Source organism: Aedes aegypti, chromosome 1 (genome assembly GCF_002204515.2).
Source record: "Aedes aegypti strain LVP_AGWG chromosome 1, AaegL5.0 Primary Assembly, whole genome shotgun sequence".
NCBI lineage: Eukaryota > Metazoa > Arthropoda > Insecta > Diptera > Culicidae > Aedes > Aedes aegypti.
In genome coordinates, this window is record NC_035107.1 from 97,734,183 (window position 1) to 97,757,738 (window position 23,556).

The 23,556-nt window shown below is 39.1% G+C and overlaps 1 protein-coding gene across 1 annotated transcript in view; it reads right to left on the reverse strand.

Moving 5' to 3' along the window:
* LOC5572005 (CAD protein) overlaps nt 1-23,556 on the reverse strand; it is an 82,708-nt gene that overhangs the window by 32,440 nt on the left and 26,712 nt on the right. The window lies entirely within an intron of this gene.

Below are 23,556 nucleotides of genomic sequence, written 5' to 3' on the forward strand. Positions count from 1 at the left end.
AGTACTTCTGAGGGTATAGGAGGACGAAGAAATGTCCACCGACTGGTTGGATGGCCTGATACGCCCAATATAGAAGAAAGGGTACAGACTGGAGTGTGCTAATTACAAATAGATTACCCTGCTAAATTCGGCATACAAAATTCTGTCGCGCATCCTGTTTAACAGACTGAGACCGATCGAAGAGTCTTTCGACGGTTTTCGTGAGGGCCACTCAACAATGGACCAGTTGTTTACCTTGCGAATGATCCTAGATAAATTCAGGGAGTATAGCTTGCAGACTCACCATCTGTTTATTGATTTCAAAGCGACGTACGGCTCAGAGAAAAGAATAAGCTGTGGCAGATAATGTCTGAATGTGGTTTTCCGGCGAATCTCATTAGGCTGATACTTGCTAAGCTGCGAAATCAAGCGTTCGGATCGCAGACCTCGTTCTTTACATTAGATGGATTGAAGTTGGGAGACGCCTTTCGAATATACTGCTATACATGCAATCGAGAGTGCTATTAGGAGATCTGGCGTGCAGAGAAAAGGCACTATCATCACACGCCCGCACATGCTCTTTAGCTTTGCGAGCGATATCGACCTTACTGGAATTGATCGCAGGTCAGTGGAGGAGCCCCTCGTGCCCCTGAAGAGGGAGACAGCGAGGATAGGCCTGACCATTAATTCTACCAAGACGAAGTACATGGTTGCTGGTAGAGATATAGGAAGGTTTGGTGGTGTAGGTGCTGACTTAGTGTTTGGTGGGGATGTTGTTGAAGAAGGTGTTGTATTCACCGCACGAGAATTTTTCTTATGGTTTTGATCAATTGAAGGTAATTTTATCTTCTTTTCAATGGAAAAGATATATTTATAAAAAAATTACCATGAAAAAACGATGAGCACTGCTAGTGATTTTTTTCGTATGGTTTTGACCAATTAAAGATAATTTAAATTCATTTTTAATCAATATGATATATTCATAAAATCGATCTTTTCATCGCAAAAGAAAGATTTGTCTATGAGAAAAACGATTAGGTGGTGAGTATTCACTGCACGTGATTTTTTGTATGGTTTTGACCTATTACAGGTTATTTTACCCTATTTTAAATGGAAATAATATATTCATTAATAAATATCTCTGGATTCCGCTGGGATAGATTAATTTTTTTTACGACATAAGATGGTTTATTCATGGGGAAAACGAAAGTGATGTGCGTATTCACCGGCACGCTGCTATGACCCTCAATCGGTCATCTCACTCACGTTTTGTACATGCTTTGCGATAAAAAGATCAATTCTATCTCAGTGGCATCCAGAGATATTGAATTTTAAGACATTTTTTTTTGCAAAAATACCCACTGTGAATTGGTTTTGATTGCAAGCCTCGTTTGATAAATGTACGACTCATGCTGTAAAAATTCGTCTTTCTGCAACCCTTTGCGTAAAACAAGTAACATTTCTAAATCAAACAATCCACACTATGGGTCACTGCACAACAATCTTCCTCTCTCTTTTACTCTTACATAAAATTTGTAAACAACAAGGCCAGTAAACGTCAAAATTCCATACAAAATCAAAACATTGCAGAGCAGTAGCGCAACCAGGATTTGGGTCTTGGGAGGGGTTTTGCAAATTTTAAAATAATTCTTTTCGAGAAGGTATGATTTGATTAAAAAACGAGGCCAAGAATTCAATTTTCTCTTCCCCATGGTAGCATCTACCGATTTCCGACAAACGTTAGCTAAATCGAATTGGTACTATTAGCTAAAAAAATATTTGAATAAATGTATACTCTATTATTTTCATCAAACATCGAATAATAATCGAACTTAATAATTTAGCCTATTTGCAACAAATTTGTTCAAGCACTTTTTTTCAGAAACGCTATTTTCACAGGTTAGTTTTCAAACACAGCTGTAAGAAACAATGGGTAAAGACCATGACTGCCTACTAACGGTTGTAGGACATTTCCCAGAAAGTCAAACCCCAGAACGACATTCCCAGAATGACGTTCCCCAGAAACCCATTCCCCAGAATGGGACATTTCCCAGAAAACATTCCCCAGAATGGGACATCCCCCAGAATAGGACATTCCTCAGAATAGGACATTCCCCAGAATGGGATTTATACGTTTGTAAAGAGTGGAAAAAAATTGGTAGTTTAGTTATTTTGTCGTTAAGAAATGTACCTACTGAATTGATTCGAATTCCCAGAAGCTTCGAATTCCGGACACAGACGTCAATTCACCCAAAATATTATTATGTCAAATTCATTATTATGGATCTCAAGCGAAAAAAAATCGGAATTGAGTTGAAAAATCTTTTGAACGGCGAGTGGTTGCTTCCTTTTTCTCAGGCAAACCATCACTCAAAATAATCCAAACGTCATTGTTACGTGAAAACATACGTGATTTTTTTCCATCGCACTTTTCACGTAGCTCCCACGCAAACCCAGAATGAACGCATGAACTTTGGAAGTTCGTCCATTCCATCGTCGCTAAACGTAACAGCTACGTGGATTTTCCGGTAGCCTTTACGAAGCGTTTCAATAGGACCTAGATGGTTTTGCATTAAATTTAACTGTAATAAAGACCAATCTTATTTCTAATAGGCTTTGGAAGAAAACTAATTCCCAATTAGAAAATGTAAACAAACTTAAAAGATTGTGATATTTTTATTGTCAATCTGAGCATTTTGAATCCTGTTTCTCCGATTTTGTTAGTTTGGTCTGTCTTGTTGTAGCCTTCGCGTGCTATAATTGATAGAGGTTATAAATCACGTATAAAATATGAATTAATGCAGGGATTCTTCGGTATTCAAAGCATATTTATCTTGAAATCAAACTTACACAGTGTTTAAAGCAGCAGCAGCTTCTCAAGTTCTTCAAAAATCAAGCGGGCGCCATCTTAGGATTTGAGCTCAACACCGAATGTACGTATAATATGCAGATGTCAAAATGAACTTAGGCACCTACGTGAATTCCACGTAAGTGCGATAGGTAACCTCAGTAAACATTACCGAGTCACTATTTGGTGGTTATGAATGGTTTAGTGATCTTTATCTTAGTCAGGTGAAGTGTAGGTAAAATGAATTTGGAATGATCTACGTGATTTTTCACGTAGCAATGACGTTTGGATTTTTTTGAGTGATCTAAGCTGCCGTCCACTTGGTCTTCTATGGAAGGGGGGGGGGTGGCATACAAATTTCAAGAAGTTTGTACGGTCAAAAAATCACGAAGAGGGAAAGAGGTGGTTTTGTGGCTAAGTGGTTCATCGGCAGACCCAACCATAATCTTAGTAGGAAAATGCTGTTTAAAAATTTTCTTAATTGTGTCTTAAGGCGATCGTCTAATGGGTTTGAGCGATTTGAAATTTGTATGGGAGCGAAGGCGTTATGCTGACTTTAGACCATTGGGCTGCTTAAACCTGGCCGAATTTGGTCATATAAAACCTTTCACGCTACGAGGGATCATGTTTCCTTCAAATCGTGGAAAAAAGTTTTCCAGAATTTTCATTGGTTTTTCCAGCTTACTTCGGCGAAACAAGCAAAGTCGGGAAAATTTTGCCATTGAATGACTTTCCACGTGTATTGCTCAAAAATTATCGCGGTGACCTATATATTTTTGGACATGAAATAGTTTGTATGAATCATTGAAAGCTGATTGATGAGTTTTCTAGAGAAATAGATATAGTTTTCCCGGAAAATTCATGGTTTTTCATTGCATGCCAAAATGAGAAAATACAGCATATATTGATACTAAAAAGTTTACCACAATTGCCCAAAACAGAAATTTGAAATATAAGCATTTGATATCAAATGAAAACTGAACTGTATTTTCAGCTTTCCTCGTGGTTTTCCACGATTTTCCCAAATAAGAGTAATATTTTTTAATCATAACTCCTGCCTGTTTGTATATGTGAGTAGTGGTACATGGTCTTTGTCCATTGATTTCTCTGAGAAAATACGATATTTGATCAAAATTTTTTCGATGTTTCCATCGATTATAATGTCCTCCACAAGACTATGGCGAAAAACCTGTTGGTTGCATATAAAATATAGCTGAAAACAGTAATCATAATATTGTGCAATTTTTTCGCCCATGAATTTATTTACGAATGGGAGAATCAAAGCTGAACCATAAAGTAACGCCCGTTTGTTGCGCGACAAACCTCACATGTATTGGTATATACGAGGGGATGCCTGATAGTATTGCGCTCTGAAACAAATATTTGGAACGCAGTCATGACTTTCTGTGCAATACTTGACATGCATAAGAGATGCTTTATTGTAATCAGACTCCTATATCAGGTTGAATTGAATTGTACTTTGCAGTCATTCAAATAGTGGATCGATATTGACCTGAATATAACATGTAAAACCCAATTTTTTTTTGTCAAATTTTGGTTGATGGATTTCTGCTAAAATATTGCAGCTTTTGACTGCCTTATATTTCACAAAATGATAACGAAAAATTGATGGACTGGTTTTGTACGGTTACATTAAATACATTGAAATAAATTTGTCATACATAGTCACATGTTGTCGTTGTTTATGCTTGTGATTTGTGTCAAGCCAGGAGCTAATGTCATTGACTCAACGGAAACTCGTTTGTAAAGATCAAGAAACACATGTTTTTGATATGTAATTATTTGTTCGCCAGTATTATAAATAATCCATCAACTCACCCCTCATATGCTGCATTATGTTGCATACATCCGCTGCGGCATCTCGATGCAACGGCTTTTGTCGCACGCAACAACCATACAAAAGAAAGGCATCTCCTTTCATATGGGCCTGACTCATTTTGTACAATATAAGTTTGCTATATTATGAACAATTATTTTTCGGACATTGTGTCGTAAGAGTGAAACAATTGATAATTATTATCGTTAGTGATGTTTACAGGGTTATTCTTATCAGATGAGATAATTTTGTATAGGCATTGACAGGAAATTGTTAAAATAAATTACGTCCTATTCATATTAGCTACTGCAATCGTGTCCTGTGCTCTACGGCATGGCAATGGCACGGCATGGCACCGCGAGATACATCGCTCGTTGAAGCTTATTCGTACTTTAGAAAACATGCTTTCATTTTCATTTCAAACTATACGCTTAGAAAAATATTCCACCGCGTTTGTTATTTTCGCTCAGAGATAAGTAAATCCATATTTGGGGTCGTGATGTGAAAGAACAAAATAATTAGCCTCGTTCTGAGTGAAAATAACAAACTCGATGTGTATATGCTTGGGAGGGTGTGCAAAATTCAATTTAAAATATAATGTTCCTTGTTAAAAAATAGCAACAGAGCAATAGAATTGACAAGCTTTTTTTCGTTTGCTTTAGTGTTTCTTCACCGGGGTAGAACCACCTTCGCAGTTATTGATTGAAACCTATCTGTTACAAAGTTGCCTTTTTTGCGTTCGTTCAACGCTGGAAACTGATTTCTAGAAATTGCCATTACCAAAATACTCTAGGGTATAGACCATCCGGGGATCGAACCCAAACACACTTTGCTTTGCGTTATATCCGCGAGCGTAGACTTTTAATTACTAAGGAAGATACTTCAATTATTATCAGACTTCTAGAATTTATTCAACTATTTATCAATCGAAATCCTTATAGAAAAGCCAGTATGTCAGTAAATTGGACTTTGGATTAAAACGTATACCTATCTCCGATGAATACGACATTTTTTGTCGCATAGATAGCCTCTAGTTTAGTCAATTTGTCAAATTTCAGCTTCAAAGTGATAATATTGAGCAGTCAAATAAATAACTAAGTTTACGCAAAACAAATAGCTCCCTTATATTTTTCCTATTACCATTGATATCATGGTCTTTATCTGTTTGTTTCCATTTCTACATCGACGGAAATATATCTTCCGAGGATTCCTAGAATACTTTCATTGTTGCGGACTTCCACTTGCATATTCTATATTCATGGAAACAGTATATTTCTATAACGAAGTATGAAGAAGGACTGCTGGAGATCTTCACAGCCATATCTGCCAACAAAAAACTTGTGATATTCACAAAAATGTAGTTTTGAAATACCCATCATTTATTTTCTCTTTTCCTGAATTTACGAAATACTGGTAAAAGCTGAAGAGTTCTATAACATATTTGGGCAGGACGGGAACCTCTGAGATTATTGAAGTTTTTTTGGCAAAGGGTCCGTTCATTAATTACATGTTTTTTTCTATATTTAGACCCCCCCCCATCATCTCGTGGTCTATTGTACTTACGAGTAAAAAAACAAATGTGTATGGAACGCGGTCTTTGGCCAGATCCCTCCCAACCCTTCTCTCGATAAATGACCGAAATTGAATCTGTCAATGTAAATTTTGACGAAACCCAGCTCTGGTCATCCCAATCTACATGTCATATCTTCGACATAAATTGTACCTGTAATTCACGACAATAGCCTGGTATGAGATTCTTTGAATCAAATTTTACGTTATATCTAATTTATCTACGAGTAAAAGTTCAATTCTATATTGAATCCACAGGAAAACAAACGTTACTCTGATGAAATTTCGCAAAGGTTCTTATTCCACAAGCCGGGTATCATTTCGGGTTAGCAATTTCCTCGAGAATATATTTGTACTTGTCGCTCGGAATACAAATGCAGAAGTTATCATTTGTCAATGAGGTGATCCATAAACCACGTGATTATTTAAAGGGTATTGGGGCCTGAATAATGATCACGGTCCATATAAATTTAAAGGCTTTGTGTGATCAAAAGAACACAGGGAATGCAGTTCCTGGCAGAGTTCATTCATTGTGGAATTGTCTGACTTAGGAATTCTTGACGTTTTGCGTATTTATCTCTGCGTAGTGGTGGAACTTGTCGAACAATTTCCGGAGGAATTACGACCTAGGAAACGGACTTAGGAATACTTGATGGAATTCCCGATAAAACAATTTTGAGGATCTCCTGCGAATGAAATCCTCAGAAATTCTTGGAGGATCTCCTTGAGAAATTAATGGAGAGGGAATTCCTGGAGGAACTCCGGTAGAATTCCTGGTGCAACTGCCAGCGGGATTCTTGGAACAACTCACGGGGAAATTCCTGAAGGAAGTACGGCGGAATTTCTGGAGGAACTCCGGAAAAAAATCCGTGAAAAACTCCGGATGAATTTTTTGAAAGTAACTTCTGAGAAATTTCCGGTGGAGCTCCTAAGGAATTCCCGAAAGAACTTCGAAGCATTCAAGGCGGAGCTTTGAGCGAAATCCCAGGAGGTATTTCTACTGCAATTCCCCTGAGGTATTTCTGGGGAAAATGTCCGAAGGAGTTCTTGGGGGTATCTTCGGAGGAATCCTTGAAATTCCCGTAGGAAATCCTGGAGAAGAAGAAATCCCCGGAGGAAATACCGAAGGAATTTCTTAAAGAAATTTCCCGAGGAATTCCTAAAATAATTGCTAGAAAGAATAGCAGTTGGTAATCCCCTGAGGAATTTCTGGCGAAAATTTCCTGAGCAATTGCTACTGGAATTTCCTGAGGAATCATTGTAATCTCCGTAGGAATTCTTGGAGGAAATCTCCGGAGAAATTCCTAGTGTAAATTCCCAGCAAAATTCCTAAAGGAAAACTCAGGATGAATTCTCTGAAAACATCCCGAAGAAATGTCTAGTGAAAATCCTCTTAGGAAATCCCCGAAAGATTTTTTGGGCGAGATCCCCAGAGAAATTCTTGGAGAGAATTCTTGAATGTTTTTTGAAGGAAAATCTCTGAAGGTATTCTTGGAAAAATCATCGGGAGAATCCTTTGGGAAATCCCCTAAGAAATTCATGGAGGTAATCCCCGGAGGAGCTCTTGTTAGAAAATCCCGGAAAATTTCATGGAAAAAATCTTCCGAAGGCATACCCGGATGAACGCCAAAAGAATTCCCGGAAGAATTCCGAAGGAATTCTAGATGGAGCTCCGGAGACTTTTTCAGAAGAACTGCTAGGAAATTCCCAGTGTAGGAATTGAAGGAACTCTGAAGAAATTTCCGGGGGAATTCTGTACAAAATTATATAGAAACTCTAAAGCTATTCCTAGAGGAACTCCGGATGCGTTCCTGAAGAAACTCCGAGTGCGTTTCCATAGGAACTCCAGAGGCGTTTCTAGAGAAAAACCGAATAAATTCCTGCAGATACTAAATACGAAATACGAAGGAATTTCCGGTGGAGCTCCAGAGGAACTTTCCAGGTATTAGCGGATGAAATCGAGAGGAATCGCTGGAAAAATTCCAGAGATGTTTCTGCAAGAACTCCAGAGGAGTTTCTGAAAGAATTTTTGGTCGAAATCCGGAGGAAGTTCCAAGGAATTGCTTAATGAAATACAGAAGAATTTCTCGAAGAACTTAAAAAATCCAGGAGGAACTCCAAAGTAATACCACGAAGAACTCCGGAGGAATCACAGGAGGACGTCTAGAGGAATTTCCGGAGGAATTAATGAGAAATTGCCTAAAGAACTCTGGAGGATTACCCGGAGGAAATGTATAGAATTTTCAGAAGTAACTCCTGGAAAATTTGTAATTGAACTCCGAAGGATCCCAAAAGAATTACTAGAGGAACTCTGAAGAATTCCTGCAGAAATTCCGAAAAAATCCAGGATTAACTACAGAGGAAATTCGAAAAAAATAGCGGTGGCGTTACAAAACAATTCGCAGATGAACTACGGAGAAATTCCACGAGGATCTCAGGAAAATGTTTTGAAGATTCTCCAAAGGAATTCCTACAGGGACTCCGAAGCAATTGCTAATTCCTCCAGAAATATGTTTTTATAGAAACTCCGAAAAAAAAAATCCTGTAGGAACTATGGAGAAAATCCCGCAGGAAATCCCAAGAGCAATTTTTGGAGGAAATCTTGTGAGGAATTCCTGAAGAAAATTACCGGAGGAGTTCTTGGGGGATACCCCCGGAGGAAATCCCGGAGAAAATCCTGGAGGAAATCTCCGGATAAATACTCTGGAAAAAATCTCGAAGGATTTTTTGGAGAAAATGTCCAGAAGAATTTCTTAATGAAATCCCCAGGAGAGATGCTGGACCTTCTTCTTCTTGATATTACGTTCTCTCTGGAACAGAACCTGCTTCTCAGCTTAGTGTTCTTATGAGCATTTTCACAGTTACTAACTGAAAGTTTTCTTTACCAAATTTGCCATTTTGCATTCATATATCGTATGGCAAATACAATGATACTCTATGGGTTTATTCACATATTTTATAACGCCGAAAATGGCCATTTTTGACACCCACCCACCCTTTCGTAATGCTTTTTGTAACAATATACTACAATTTTTTTATGAGTCGTATAATTGCAAGGGCACCCAACCACCTCATTCAGCGTTATGAAATTTGTGGATGAACCCTATGCCCAGGTAAGTCCAGGAAAATTCCATTACGAAAAGATCCTGGACTGACCGACCTTCAGCATGACTTTGTAGTCGCGGATTCTAAGCAATCGTCCATGGAAGGGAATCTCCGAATAAATTTTACGAAAAATCCACGATGGAATTTCTGCAGAAAATCCTCGCAGGATTTTTTTTTCAATGAAATGCCCGTAGGAATTCCTGGACGATATTCCCTTGGAAAAATCCCCGGAATAATTCCTGGAGCCAATCGCCAGCATATAAAAGGCCTCTGGAGGAGTTCCTGCAAGAAATCTCCAGAGGAATTCCTGGAGGAAGTTCCGGAGAAGTTCATAAAAAAAGGTCCAGACAAATCTCTGGAGAAAATCCCCGGAGAAATTAAACGGAGAAATAATGAAATCGCCGGAGGAAATCCTGTAGGAAACTCCCGGAAGAATTTCTGGACGGAATCCCCACAGGAATTCTTGGTCGAAATATCCTGAGGGATTACCAGAGAAAATTCCCGGTAAAGTTTTTGAAATTTCCGAAGAAAATCCCCAGAGGAATTTCTGGAAAAAACCCCCGGAGGAAATCCTAAAGAAATTCCCTGAGGAATACCTGAAGAAATCTCCGGAATAATTCCTGGAGCAAATCGCCACAATATAAATGGCCTCTAGAGGAATTCCTGAAAAAAATCCCTGGCAGACATCTCCAGAGAAACTTCTGGAGGAAGTCACCGAAAGAATCTCTGGAGAAAATCCCCGGAGGAATTTCATGATGAAATCTCCGGAGGAATTCCTGTAGGAAATCCCCGAAAGAACATCTGGACAAAATCCCCAGAGGATTTCTTGGACGAAATACCATGAGGTAAAGTTTTTGAAATTTCTGGAGGTAATCCCCGGAGGTATTTTTGGAGAAAACTTCCGGAGGAAATCCTCGGAGGAATTTCTGGAGTAAATTTCCGGAGAAATTCCTGGTTCAACTCTTCTATGAAATTCTGGAGGAAATCTCAGGATAAAATATTTGAAAGAAACGAAAAAATTTCTAGAGAAAACCCTCGGAAAAATTTCTGAATATCCCTGGAGGAATTGCTATTGGAAATTCCCTGAGAAATTCCTGAAGAAATTCCCCGGAGGAAATCGAGGAAAAAATCTCAGGAATAATTCGTGGAACAAATTGCCAGAACATAAAAGGCCTCTAGAGGAGTTCCTGCAAGAAATTCCTGGAAGAAATCTCCGGAGGAATTCCTGGAGCATGTTTCGGAGAAGCTCCTGGAGAAAAACTCCAGATAAATTCTCTGGAATAATCACCGAAGAAATGTCTGGAGAAAATCCCCAGTGGAATTTCTAAATGAAATCTCCAGAGGAATTCCTGTAGGAAATCCCCGGAAGAATTACTAAACGAAATCCCCTGAGGAATTCTTAGACGAAATCCTCTAGGGTATTACCAGAGAAAATCCCTGGTAAAGTTCTTGAAATTTCCGGAGGAAATCTTCGGAGGAATTTCTGGTGGAATTTATGGAGTAAACTCCTGGAAGAAATCCTGAAGAAATTCCTAGAGTAAATTTCCGGAGAAATTCTTGATTCATTTCTCCAGGGAAATAGGAATTGCTAGAGAAAATCCTCGGAAAAATTTCTTAATATTCCTGGAGTAATTGCTAGTGGAAATCCCCTGAGAAATTACTGAAGAAATTCCCGGAGGAAAGCTTGCTGAAAAATCTCCGGAAAAATCATGGAGCAAATCGCCAGAATATAAATGGCCTCTAGAGGAATTCCTGAAAGAAATCCCTGGCAGAAATCTCCGGAGGAACTCTTGGAGGAAGTCACCGAAAGAATCTCTGGAGAAAATCCCCGGAGGAATTTCTTAATGAAATCTCCGGAGCAATTCCTGTAGGAAACCCCCGGAAGAATTTTTAGACGGAATCCCCAGAGGAATTCTTGGATGAAATACCCTGAGGGATTACCAGAGAAAATCCCCGGTAAAGTTCTTAAAATTTCCGGAGGAAATCCCCGGAGGTATTTTTGGAGAAAACTACTGGAGGAAATCCTGAAGAAATTCCCTGAGGAATACCTGAAGAAATCTCCGGAAATATTCCTGGAGCAAATCGCCACAATATAAATGGCCTCTAGAGGAATTCCTGAAAGAAATCCCTGGCAGAAATCTCCGGAGGAACTCCAGGAGGAAGTCACCGAAAGAATCTCTGGATAAAATCCCCGGAGGAATTTCTTAATGAAATCTCCGGAGCAATTCCTGTAAGAAACCCCCGGAAGAATTTTTAGACGGAATTCCTAGAGAAATTCTTGGATGAAATACCCTGAAGGATTACCAGAGAAAATCCCCGGAAAAGTTCTTAAAATTTCCGGAGGAAATCCCCGGAGGTATTTTTGGAGAAAACTACTGGAGGAAATCCTGAAGAAATTCCTGGAGTAAATTTCCGGAGAAATTCCTGGTTCAACTCTTCTATGAAATTCTGGAGGAAATCTCAGGATAAAATCTTTGAAATAAACGGAGAAATTTCTAGAGAAAATCCTCAGAGAAATTTCTTAATATTCCCGGAGGAATTGCTATTGGAAATCCCCTGTATAACTCCTGAAGAAATACCCCGGAGGAAATCCAGGAAAAAATCTCAGGAATAATTCCTGGAGCAAATCGCCAGAACGTAAAAGGCCTCTAGAGAAGTTAATGCAAGAAATTCCTGGAAGAAATCTCCGGAGGAATTCCTGGAGGAAGTTTCGGAGAAACTCCTGGAGAAAAACTCCAGATAAATTCTCTGGAATAATCACCGAAGAAATCTCTGGAGAAAATCCCCGGAGGAATTTCTAAACGAAATCCCCTGAGGAATTATTGCACGAAATCCTCTAAGGGATTACCAGGGAAAATCCGCGGTAAAGATTTTGAAATTTCCGGAGGAAATCTTCGGAGGAATTTCTGGTGGAATTTCTGGAGAAAACTCCCGGAGGAAATCTTGAAGAAATTCCTAGAGTAAATTTCCAGAGAAATTCCTGATTCAACTCTTCTATGTTATTCTGGAGGAAATCTCAGGATAAAATCTTTGAAATAAACGAAGAAATTTTTAGAGAAAATCCTCGGAGTAATTTTTGAATATCCCTGGAGGACTGCTATTGGAAATCCCCTGAGGAATTTCTGAAGAAATTCCCCGGAGGAAATCCTGGAAAAAATCTCAGGAATAATTCCTGAAGCAAATCGCCAGAACAAAAAAGGCCACTAGAGGAGTTTTTGCAAGAAATTCCTGGAAGAAATCTCCGGAGGAATTCCTGGAGGAAGCTTCGGAGAAACTCCTGGAGAAAAACTCCAGATAAATTCTCTGGAATAATCACCGAACAAATCTCTGGAGAAAATCCCCAGAGGAATTTCTAAAGGAAATCTCCGGAGGAAATCCTGTAGGAAATACCCGGAAGAATTTCTAAACGAAATCCCCTGAGGAATTCTTGCACGAAATTCTCCTTATATGTTATATATTACCAAGGAAAATCCCCGGTAAAGTTCTTGAAATTTCCGGAGAAAATCCTCGGAGGAATTTCTGGTGGAATTTATGGAGAAAACTCCCGGAGGAAATCCTGAAGAAATTCCTGGAAAAATCACCGAAGAAATCTCTGGAGAAAATCCCCGGAGGAATTTCTAAAAGAAATCCCCTGAGGAATTATTGCACGAAATCCTCTGAGGGATTACCAGGGAAAATCCGCGGTAAAGGTTTTGATATTTCCGGAGGAAATCTTCGGAGGAATTTCTGGTGGAATTTCTGGAGAAAACTCCCGGAGGAAATCTTGAAGAAATTCCTAGAGTAAATTTCTGGAGAAATTCCTGATTCAACTCTTCTATGTAACTCTGGAGAAAATCTCAGGATAAAATCTTTGACATAAACGAAGAAATTTTTAGAGAAAATCCTCGGAGTAATTTTTGAATATCCCTGGAGGAATTGCTATTGGAAATCCCCTGAGGAATTCCTGAAGAAATTCCCCGGAGGAAATCCTGGAAAAAATCTCAGGAATAATTCCTGGAGCAAATCGCCAGAACATAAAAGGCCTCTAGAGGAGTTTTTGCAAGAAATTCCTGGAAGAAATCTCCGGAGGAATTCCTGGAGGAAGCTTCGGAGAAACTCCTGGAGAAAAACTCCAGATAAATTCTCTGGAATAATCACCGAACAAATCTCTGGAGAAAATCCCCAGAGGAATTTCTAAAGGAAATCTCCGGAGGAACTCCTGTAGGAAATCCCCGGAAGAATTTCTAAACGAAATCCCCTGAGGAATTCTTGCACGAAATTCTCCTTATATGTTATATATTACCAAGGAAAATCCCCGGTAAAGTTCTTGAAATTTCCGGAGAAAATCCTCGGAGGAATTTCTGGTGGAATTTATGGAGAAAACTCCCGGAGGAAATCCTGAAGAAATTCCTAGAGTAAATTTCCGGAGAAATTCCTGATTCAACTCTCCAGGGAAATAGGAATTGCTAGAGATAATCCTCGGAAAAATATCTTAATATTCCTGGAGGAATTGCTAGTGGAAATCCCCTGAGAAATTTCTGAAGAAATTTCCGGCGAAATCTTGCTGAAAAATCTCCGGAAAAAATCATGGAGCAAATCGCCAGAATATAAATGGCCTCTAGAGGAATTCCTGAAATAAATCCCTGGCAGAAATCTCCGGAGGAACTCTTGGAGGAAGTCACCGAAAGAATCTCTGGAGAAAATCCCCGGAGGAATTTCTTAAAGAAATCTCCGGAGAAATTCCTGTAGGAAACCCACGGAAGAATTTTTAGATGGAATCCCCAGAGAAATTCTTGGATAAAATACCCTGAGGGATTACCAGAGAAAATCCCCGGAAAAGTTTTTTAAAATTTCCGGAGGAAATCCCCGGAGGTATTTTTGGAGAAAACTACTGGAGGAAATCCTGAAGAAATTCCCTGAGGAATACCTGAGGAAATCTCCGGAAAAATTCCTGGAGCAAATCGCCACAATATAAATGGCCTCTAGAGGAATTCCTGAAAAAAATCCCTGGTAGGAATCTCCGGAGGAACTCCTGGAGGAAGTCACCGAAAGAATCTCTGGATAAAATCCCCGGAGGAATTTCTAAATGAAATCCCCTGAGGAATTATTGCACGAAATCCTCTGAGGGATTACCAGAGAAAATCCCCGGAAAAGTTCTTAAAATTTCCGGAGGAAATCCCCGGAGGTATTTTTGGAGAAAACTACTGGAGGAAATCCTGAAGAAATTCCTGGAATAAATTTCCGGAGAAATTCCTGGTTCAACTCTTCTATGAAATTCTGGAGGAAATCTCAGGATAAAATCTATGAAATAAACGGAGAAATTTCTAGAGAAAATCCTCAGAGAAATTTCTTAATATCCCCGGAGGAATTGCTATTGGAAATCCCCTGTGTAATTCCTGAAGAAATACCCCGGAGGAAATCCAGGAAAAAATCTCAGGAATAATTCCTGGAACATATCGCCAAAACATAAAAGGCCTCTAGAGGAGTTCTTGCAAGAAATTCCTGGAAGAAATCTCCGGAGGAATTCCTGGAGGAAGTTTCGAAGAAAATCCTGGAGAAAAACTCCAGATAGATTCTCTGGAAAAATCACCGAAGAAATCTCTGGAGAAAATCCCCGGAGGAATTTCTAAACGAAATCCCCTGAGAAATTATTGCACGAAATCCTCTAAGGGATTTCCAGAGAAAATCCGCGGTTAAGATTTTGAAATTTCCGGAGGAAATCTTCGGAGGAATTTCTGGTGGAATTTCTGGAGAAAACTCCCGGAGGAAATCTTGAAGAAATTCCTAGAGTAAATTTCCAGAGAAATTCCTGATTCAACTCTTCTATGTAATTCTGGAGGAAATCTCAGGATAAAATCTTTGAAATAAACGAAGAAATTTTTAGAGAAAATCCTCGGAGTAATTTTTGAATATCCCTGGAGCAATTGCTATTGGAAATCCCCTGAGGAATTTCTGAAGGAATTCCCCGGAGGAAATCCTGGAAAAAATCTCAGGAATAATTCCTGGAGCAAATCGCCAGAACATAAAAGGCCTCTAGAGGAGTTTTTGCAAGAAATTCCTGGAAGAAATCTCCGGAGGAATTCCTGGAGGAAGCTTCGGAGAAACTCCTGGAGAAAAACTCCAGATAAATTCTCTGGAATAATCATCGAACAAATCTCTGGAGAAAATCCCCAGAGGAATTTCTAAAGGAAATCTCCGGAGGAACTCCTGTAGGAAATCCCCGGAAGAATTCCTAAACGAAATCCCCTGAGGAATTCTTGCACGAAATTCTCCTTATATGTTATATATTACCAAGGAAAATCCCCGGTAAAGTTCTTGAAATTTCCGGAGAAAATCCTCGGAGGAATTTCTGGTGGAATTTATGGAGAAAACTCCCGGAGGAAATCCTGAAGAAATTCCTGGAAAAATCACCGTAGAAATCTCTGGAGAAAATCCCCGGAGGAATTTCTAAATGAAATCCCCTGAGGAATTATTGCACGAAATCCTCTGAGGGATTACCAGGGAAAATCCGCGGTAAAGGTTTTGATATTTCCGGAGGAAATCTTCGGAGGAATTTCTGGTGGAATTTCTGGAGAAAACTCCCGGAGGAAATCTTGAAGAAATTCCTAGAGTAAATTTCTGGAGAAATTCCTGATTCAACTCTTCTATGTAACTCTGGAGAAAATCTCAGGATAAAATCTTTGAAATAAACGAAGAAATTTTTAGAGAAAATCCTCGGAGTAATTTTTGAATATCCCTGTAGGAATTGCTATTGGAAATCCCCTGAAATCCTGAAGAAATTCCCCGGAGGAAATCCTGGAAAAAATCTCAGGAATAATTCCTGGAGCAAATCGCCAGAACATAAAAGGCCTCTAGAGGAGTTTTTGCAAGAAATTCCTGGAAGAAATCTCCGGAGGAATTCCTGGAGGAAGCTTCGGAGAAAATCCTGGAGAAAAACTCCAGATAAATTCTCTGGAATAATCACCGAACAAATCTCTGGAGAAAATCCCCAGAGGAATTTCTAAAGGAAATCTCCGGAGGAACTCCTGTAGGAAATCCCCGGAAGAATTTCTAAACGAAATCCCCTGAGGAATTCTTGCACGAAATTCTCCTTATATGTTATATATTACCAAGGAAAATCCCCGGTAAAGTTCTTGAAATTTCCGGAGAAAATCCTCGGAGGAATTTCTGGTGGAATTTATGGAGAAAACTCCCGGAGAAAATCCTGAAGAAATTCCTAGAGTAAATTTCCGGAGAAATTCCTGATTCATTTCTCCAGGGAAATAGGAATTGCTAGAGAAAATCCTCGGACAAATTTCTTAATATTCCTGGAGGAATTGCTAGTGGAAATCCCCTGAGAAATTCCTGAAGAAATTCCCGGAGGAAATCTTGCTGAAAAATCTCCGGAAAAATTCGTGGAGCATATCGCCAGAATAGAAATGGCGTCTAGAGGAATTCCTGAAAGAAATCCCTGGCAGAAATCTCCGGAGGAATTCCTGGAGCAAGTTTCGGAGAAGCTCCTGGAGAAAAACTCCAGATAAATTCTCTGGAATAATCACCGAAGAAATGTCTGGAGAAAATTCCCAGTGGAATTTCTAAATGAAATCTCCAGAGGAATTCCTGTAGGAAATCCCCGGAAGAATTTCTAAACGAAATCCCCTGAGGAATTATTGCACGAAATCCTCTAGGGTATAACCAGAGAAAATCCCCGGTAAAGTTCTTGAAATTTCCGGAGGAAATCCCCGGAGGAATTTCTGATGGAGTAAACTCCCGGAGGAAATCCTGAAGAAATTCCTAGAGTAAATTTCCGGAGAAATTCCTGATTCATTTCTCCAGGGAAATAGGAATTGCTAGAGATAATCCTCGGAAAAATTTCTTAATATTCCTGGAGTAATTGCTAGTGGAAATCCCCTGAGAAATTCCTGAAGAAATTCCCGGAGGAAATCTTGCTGAAAAATCTCCGGAAAAATTCCTGGAGCAAATCGCCACAATATAAATGGCCTCTAAAGGAATTCCTGAAAGAAATCCCTGGCAGAAATCTCCGGAGGAACTCTTGGAGGAAGTCACCGAAAGAATCTCTGGAGAAAATCCCCGGAGGAATTTCTTAATGAAATCTCCGGAGCAATTCCTGTAGGAAACCCCCGGAAGAATTTCTGGACGGAATCCCCAGAGGAATTCTTGGACGAAATACCCTGAGGGATTACCAGAGAAAATCCCCGGTAAAGTTCTTGAAATATCCGGAGGAAATCCCCGGAGGTATTTTTGGAGAAAACTACTGAAGGAAATCCTGAAAAAAATCCTGGAGTAAATTTCCGGAGAAATTCCTGGTTCAACTCTTCTATGTTATTCTGGAGGAAATGTCAGGATAAAATCTTTGAAATAAACGAAGAAATTTCAAGAGAAAATCCTCAGAGAAATTTCTTAATATCCCTGGAGGAATTGCTATTGGAAATCCCCTGTGTAATTCCTGAAGAAATACCCCGGAGGAAATCCTGGAAAAAATCTCAGGAATAATTCCTGGAGCAAATCGCCAGAACATAAAAGGCATCTAGAGGAGTTCTTGCAAGAAACTCCTGGAAGAAATCTCCGGAGGAATTCCTGGAGGAAGCTTCGAAGAAAATGCTGGAGAAAAACTCCAGATAAATTCTCTGGAAAAATCACCGAAGAAATCTCTGGAGAACATCCCCGGAGGAATTTCTAAAAGAAATCCCCTGAGGAATTATTGCACGAAATCCTCTGAGGGATTACCAGGGAAAATCCGCGGTAAAGATTTTGAAATTTCTGGAGGAAATCTTCGGAGGAATTTCTGGAGAAAACTCCCGGACGAAATCATGAAGAAATTCCTAGAGTAAATTTCCAGAGAAATTCCTGATTCAACTATTCTATGTAATTCTGGAGGAAATTCCAGGATAAAATCTTTGAAATAAACGAAGAAATTTTTAGAGAAAATACTCGGAGAAATTTTTGAATATCCCTGGAGGAATTGCTATTGGAAATCCCCTGAGGAATTCCTGAAGAAATTCCCCGGAGGAAATCCTGGAAAAAATCTCAGGAATAATTCCTGGAGCAAATCGCCAGAACATAAAAGGCCTCTAGAGGAGTTAATGCAAGAAATTCCTGGAAGAAATCTCCGGAGGAATTCCTGAAGGAAGTTTCGGAGAAACTCCTGGAGAAAAACTCCAGATAAATTCTCTGGAATAATCACCGAAGAAATCTCTGGAGAAAATCCCCAGAGGAATTTCTAAACGAAATCTCCGGAGGAACTCCTGTAGGAAATACCCGGAAGAATTTCTAAACGAAATCCCCTGAGGAATTCTTGCACGGAATTCTCCTTATATGTTATATATTACCAAGGAAAATCCCCGGTAAAGTTCTTGAAATTTCCGGAGAAAATCCTCGGAGGAATTTCTGGTGGAATTTATGGAGAAAACTCCCTCGGAGGAAATCCTGAAGAAATTCCTAGAGTAAATTTCCGGAGAAATTCCTGATTCAACTCTCCAAAGAAATAGGAATTGCAAGAGATAATCCTCGGAAAAATATCTTAATATTCCTGGAGGAATTGCAAGTGGAAATCCCCTGAAAAATTCCTGAAGAAATTCCCGGAGGAAATCTTGCTGAAAAATCTCCGGAAAAAATCATGGAGCAAATCGCTAGAATATAAATGGCCTCTAGAGGAATTCCTGAAAGAAATCCCTGGCAGAAATCTCCGGAGGAACTCCTGGAGGAAGTCACCGAAAGAATCTCTGGAGAAAATCCCCGGAGGCATTTCTTAATATAATCTCCAGAGGAATTCCTGTAGGAAACCCCCGGAAGAATTTTTGGACGGAATCCACAGAGGAATTCTTGGATGAAATACCGAGGGGTTACCAGAGAAAATCCCCGGTAAAGTTCTTAAAATTTCCGGAGGAAATCCCCGGAGGTATTTTTGGAGAAAACAACTGGAAGAAATCCTGAAAAAAAAATCCTTGAGTAAATTTCCGGAGAAATTCCTGGTTCAACTCTTCTATGAAATTCTGGAGGAAATGTCAGGATAAAATCTTTGAAATAAACGGAGAAATTTCTAGAGAAAATCCTCAGAGAAATTTCTTAATATCCCTGGAAGAATTGCTATTGGAAATCCCCTGTGTAATTCCTGAAGAAATACCCCGGAGGAAATCCAGGAAAAAATCTCAGGAATAATTCCTGGAGCAAATCGCCAGAACATAAAAGGCCTCTAGAGGAGTTCTTGCAAGAAATTCCTGGAAGAAATCTCCGGAGATATTCCTGGAGGAAGCTTCGAAGAAAATCCTGGAGAAAAACTCCAGATAAATTCCCTGGAAAAATCACCGAAGAAATCTCTGGAGAAAATCCCCTGAGGAATTATTGCACGAAATCCTCTGAGGGATTACCAGGGAAAATCCGCGGTAAAGATTTTGATATTTCCGGAGGAAATCTTCGTAGGAATTTCTGGAGAAAACTCCCGGAGGAAATCTTGAAGAAATTCCTAGAGTAAATTTCTGGAGAAATTCCTGATTCATCTCTCCAGGGAAATATGAATTGCTAGAGAAAATCCCCGGAGGAATTTCTTAATATTCATGGAGGAATTGCTAGTGGAAATCCCCTGAGAAATTCCTGAAGAAATTCCCGGAGGAAATCTTGCTGAAAAATTCCTGGAGCAAATCGCCAGAATATAAATGGCGTCTAGAGGAATTCCTGAAAAAAATCCCTGGCAGAAATCTCTGGAGGAACTCCTGGAGGAAGTCACCGAAAGAATCTCTGGAGAAAATCCTCGGAGGAATTTCTTAATGAAATCTCAGGAGGAATTCCAGTAGGAAATCCCCGAAAGAATTTCTGGTCAAAATCCCCAGAGGAATTCTTGGACGAAATACCCTGAGGGATTACCAGAAAAAATCCCCGGTAAAGTTCTTGAAATTTCCGGAGGAAATCCCCGGAGGTAATTTTGGAGAAAACTACTGGAGGAAATCCTGAAGAAATTCCTAGAGTAAATTTCCGGAGAAATTCCTGGTTCAACTCTTCTATAAAATTCTGGAGAAAATCTCAGGATTAAATCTTTGAAATAAACGAAGAAATTTTTAGAGAAAATTCTCGGAGAAATTTCTTAATATCCCTCGAGGAATTGCTATTGGAAATCCCCTGAGGAATTCCTGAAGAAATTCCCCGGAGGAAATCGAAGAAAAAATCTCCGGAATCATTCCTGGAGCAAATCGCCAGAACATAAAAGGCCTCTAGAGGAGTTCCTGCAAGAAATTCCTGGAAGAAATCTCTGGAGGAATTCCTGGAGGAAGTTTCGGAGAAACTCCTGGAGAAAAACTCCAGATAAATTCTCTGGAATAATCACCGAACAAATCTCTGGAGAAAATCCCCAGAGGAATTTCTAAAGGAAATCTCCGGAGGAACTCCTGTAGGAAATACCCGGAAGAATTTCTAAACGAAATCCCCTGAGGAATTCTTGCACGAAATCCTTCTAATATGTTATATATTACCAAGAAAACTCCCCGGTAAAGTTCTTGGAATTTCCGGAGAAAATCCTCGGAGGAATTTCTGGTAGAATTTATGGAGAAAACTCCCGGAGGAAATCCTGAAGAAATTCCTAGAGTAAATTTTTGGAGAAATTACTGATTCAACTCTCCAGTGAAATAGGAATTGCTAGAGATCCTTGGAAAAAAATCTTAATATTCCTGGAGGAATTGCAAGTGGAAATCCCCTGAGAAATTCCTGAAGAAATTTCCGGAGGAAATCTTGCTGAAAAATCTCCGGAAAAATCATGGAGCAAATCGCCAGAATATAAATGGACTCTAGAGGAATTCCTGAAAGAAATCCCTGGCAGAAATCTCCGGAGGAACTCCTGGAGGAAGTCACCGAAAGAATCTCTGGATCAAATTCCCCAAGGAATTTCTTAATGAAATCTCCAGAGGAATTCCTGTAGGAAACCTTCGAAAGAATTTTTGGACGGAATCCCCAGAGGAATTCTTGGACGAAATATGATAAAATGATCCACTTATCCCGCTGGTACACTTCCCCCGGTGTACGTTACATACATTTTCCCCCAATTTAATATTTTTATATAATATTTATGGAGAGGGATCAAAAGTCACACGCATATGGATTCACCATGGTAGGTAACGCGATTCATCAGCCTTTGAAAAAAATCGTTAAAACAAAAAAAAAATTCGTAAAAACAAAATATAAAAATAAATAGGAGAAAAGTATGTATATTTTGATTTAATGTAAAACATGTCAGCTCATGTAGTGTCGAACCATTGGAAACCCCGTGAAGAATAATATTGGTACCATTGGGGTGTTACACGCAGGGCTGTGCATTTTCGAAAGCATTTTGTGAAACACGAAGGCTTGATTGTGTCGTCTCGATGGTGACAAACAACTGCGTCGCTTTGTTCTTCTTTCCACACTCATTCGTTTCGTTACCTGATTGAAAGCAGCGAACAAGAAAGGTGGAATGAAAGAGTAAGAACTTCGTTTCATTTGATTTCATTGAAATCTATCAAAATGTTTCAAATTGAATTTTACCTATTTTTTGCAATAGTTGTTGATAGAGATAAAGATAGAGAAACTATGCGGGCGTTTCATTTGAATTAATCAGCTCCTAAAGTTAGAGACTACCGATTGAAAGACCAGCTCTCTGCAGTGAGGCTCTGATTTATGACGAGCAGCAAGAAAGAAATGAAAGACTACGCTTGCTGCGATGAAAGGAAAGGTTTGTCGGATTGAAATGAAACAGTAGAGTTTCAATTGAAAGGAAAGCTTGAGTCAGTCAGTTGGGGACTAAAATGCTTTCAATGAACTGAAAATTGACGGCCCTGGTTACACGTACATAATTTGGCCACCTGCATTTGATTTTGCTGTAAGCGGCCGAATTATATACGCGTAAATGTCTGCCCAAAATACTTTGATCATTCTATCAGGTTTAAATATTTTTTATCATATTTCACTCATATGAAACGTAAGCATGACTTACACTCATCAGTTGAGGAACCATTCTAGAATTAGCAGCCATAAACCACTTTCGAAATTTTCAGCAACACACACGATCAAATATAGAATAAGGTTGAAGACTGAAGAATATTTTGAAGGTATGCGAAACTAAACACGATTTCTTCAGCATCTATAAAGCACTCCGTAGAGTCAAATATTCTTCATGATTTTAAACATCCTCAAATAAATAAATGCCCAGAGAAATTCTCTACAGTCATGATTGTTCAAAATGACAAATTCAATTTCGGGCCGACCAATTTCGGCCTTTTCTCGAGAGAAGGGTTGGGAGGGATCTGGCCAAAGACCGCGTTCCATACACATTTGTTTTTTTACTCGTAAGTACAATAGACCACGAGATGATGGGGGGGTCTAAATATAGAAAAAACATGTAATTAATGAACGGACCCTTTGCCAAAAAAAACTTCAATAATCTCAGAGGTTCCCGTCCTGCCCAAATATGTTATAGAACTCTTCAGCTTTTACCAGTATTTCGTAAATTCAGGAAAAGAGAAAATAAATGATGGGTATTTCAAAACTACATTTTTGTGAATATCACAAGTTTTTTGTTGGCAGATATGGCTGTGAAGATCTCCAGCAGTCCTTCTTCATACTTCGTTATAGAAATATACTGTTTCCATGAATATAGAATATGCAAGTGGAAGTCCGCAACAATGAAAGTATTCTAGGAATCCTCGGAAGATATATTTCCGTCGATGTAGAAATGGAAACAAACAGATAAAGACCATGATATCAATGGTAATAGGAAAAATATAAGGGAGCTATTTGTTTTGCGTAAACTTAGTTATTTATTTGACTGCTCAATATTATCACTTTGAAGCTGAAATTTGACAAATTGACTAAACTAGAGGCTATCTATGCGACAAAAAGTGTCGTATTCATCGGAGATAGGTATACGTTTTAATCCAAAGTCCAATTTACTGACATACTGGCTTTTCTATAAGGATTTCGATTGATAAATAGTTGAATAAATTCTAGAAGTCTGATAATAATTGAAGTATCTTCCTTAGTAATTAAAAGTCTACGCTCGCGGATATAACGCAAAGCAAAGTGTGTTTGGGTTCGATCCCCGGATGGTCTATACCCTAGAGTATTTTGGTAATGGCAATTTCTAGAAATCAGTTTCCAGCGTTGAACGAACGCAAAAAAGGCAACTTTGTAACAGATAGGTTTCAATCAATAACTGCGAAGGTGGTTCTACCCCGGTGAAGAAACACTAAAGCAAACGAAAAAAAGCTTGTCAATTCTA